General features: G+C 44.4%; 1 pseudogene; it reads right to left on the bottom strand.

The window, feature by feature from the left end:
* The window catches only part of LOC119571881, a 3,048-nt pseudogene extending 916 nt beyond the window's left edge, over nt 1-2,132 (bottom strand).
* Nucleotides 2,133-2,390: the final 258 nt, after the last annotated feature.

The raw sequence follows: 2,390 nt of genomic DNA, 5'->3' as shown, positions 1-2,390 counted from the left end.
GAGACCAAGTGCAATCCGACCTTTCTCTGGAATCTGATGGACTTGAGGAACTGCTGATCCTGTAGTTGCTGTGTGGGGAATTGTGTGAGTCCGCTGTTCCCAAGGTTGATCTAGAGGAACCCTTGACCTTGGATCTGTGGTCCTTTTTCACACGTTTTAGTGCTGGAATTCTTTCTCTGGAAGGAGTGCCAGACCTGTAAAAGTTGGCTTCAGAATTGTAACTTGAAGATCTTTCATGGTGATTGCTTTTTTGTTTATATTTTTCTCTGTGTTTGCTTTTGTACTTTGGCCTGTGTGTCCTGACTAAATTTTCTTCGTCATCAGAATATATAAGTGTCACATTGTTTAAGTGTATGTGATTTCTCCCTCTGGAGTTTTGGCCATTATCACACCTTTTGGCACTTCCTTTGATCCTGTTACTCGATGAGCTAGCACATCTGGGCCTTGAATTAGAACTAGATGGTTCACAGTTATGAAAACTGTCTTCAGTGCAGTAACTGTGATCCTGTTTTGCTGACTTGCTACTCGATGGCCCAGCATTTTCTGTTTCACCTGGGAGGAGAGAAAAGTTATCTCTTTTGAGATGTGGCTTCTTTTTACCTGATCGTTTTCTGTGGGATGACTTGAATTCTTCACTCAATTTCTTCTTCCAATGACTCTCCTTCCTTGAAGTAGATGGTTCATCGTCGTCTTCTGAATCAAGATTAATTACCTCTGGAGTTCTGTCCTTCTTGGGAGGAATTTCGTCAAGGATGATGCATGCATCTGAGTCGTCACTGTCAGAGGCTTCCTTCTTCAGATTCTTACTTATACTTTGGGTGCTGCTACTTGTTGGTCCTTCTGATCTTGAGGTTGATGCTCCCTCATTTATGGTGGAAAGGAATTCCCTGGCTCTGCCAAGTAGACGGCTAACATCGGTCACTCTGCTCCCTGGAGGCTCTGGGTTGTGTGTACTTGAATTCAGAGCAGATGATGCTGTTCTTGTATCATCCTCTGAGTCACTACTAGTACTATCTTCACTGCTGATTACTACAGATCCTTCCTGTGTTAGAGTTTCTTCCCTTATTACATTTCCTGAAGCAGAAGGTCCTTGATTAGAGTCTCTGCTGAGCTAGCATTAATTGGATTACCTGTTGGGTCCACTTACTACTACTGCATCGCTGTCATCTGAACTGATGTTGCTGCTACTGCTTTCATCATCATTGAACCCATAACGGGGTAAATAGTGTGATGCATTGTCATGGCCTACCATGTTCATATGGTGAACGTGCAAAGTGGTAAAATTCATGGATAAAGTGATTTGTTCTTCTTCCTAAGTGGACCTGCAACGCTCTTTTAAATGCACGAGAATTGATGGGATGCCTTTCAATAAGCTCCATGACCTCTGCTAGGACAGCGCCTATTCTTGAGGAAGGCAGCAGAGCTGCCAGTTCCCTGTTGATCCATGGTACCAAACGGTGAGTCAGGGCTGGCTGCTCTCGGTAAAGCTCAGGAGAGGTCTGCCGATAGCGACCTGTTATGTCTGCAATTGGCTGAACCAGACATTATTGAGGTAGACACTTAGGCGGAACATGGATGATCCTCTCAGATTGTACCTTGTAGGCCTGCGCTCACGAGGCCAGAAGGGAGAGCATCTGGAATGACTATTCGCCCAGGATGAAAACGACGGATTGTAGCCGCTCCAGGAAAATTGGTTGTGCGGTAGCCAAAGAATCTTCGCCTTTCGGCATCCAGATATTCTTGGATATTTGGGATGCCAGCACTCCTATCTGCAACAGGATCGGGCCGTGGGACCTTCCATTCCTTGTACTCTGTCTCTGATTTTATATCATGCATGATTTTAGTGAATGCCACTTGCACAGGGGACACACAGCCTTCTGCTTAGCCCACTCTTTGAGACACATCCGGCAGAAACTGTGGAGGCAGGAGTCGGCCACACACTTGTCTGTGATATGGCCCAGGCAGATGGGGCCCGTGTCATCAGACACCGGGGAACCTGTGACCCCACACTTGGAGGTCTCTCCGGGGGTGGGGTTCCCGGGGGAGAACATTCTTGGGAATTAGTGTGGATGTTTCCCGACTCCATTGCTAGTTTTGAGAGGGGACTCTTTCTCGTTGGGGGACGGCATCATTCACCAAGCTTGGGCAAAACGTAGGTAGGCTTAGTTTTTCTTGTTATATGAATGTAAACATAGGCAAACATGAGATATAAATAAGACTGAAAATCACTTATAAAAACATCAAACAAAATCTAAATACAAGTTATTTTCTCAGAAAAATGAATGTTGCTTTACATCAAAATAAAAACTCTGACATGAAATATAGATATGTAAATACTATCTATAAACCTGGGAAGATTTCACAACAACTATAAATACTAGTCAACTTTT

Source organism: Penaeus monodon, unplaced genomic scaffold (assembly GCF_015228065.2).
Source record: "Penaeus monodon isolate SGIC_2016 unplaced genomic scaffold, NSTDA_Pmon_1 PmonScaffold_847, whole genome shotgun sequence".
Taxonomy (NCBI): domain Eukaryota; kingdom Metazoa; phylum Arthropoda; class Malacostraca; order Decapoda; family Penaeidae; genus Penaeus; species Penaeus monodon.
This window is presented reverse-complemented; position numbering and strand designations above follow the sequence as displayed.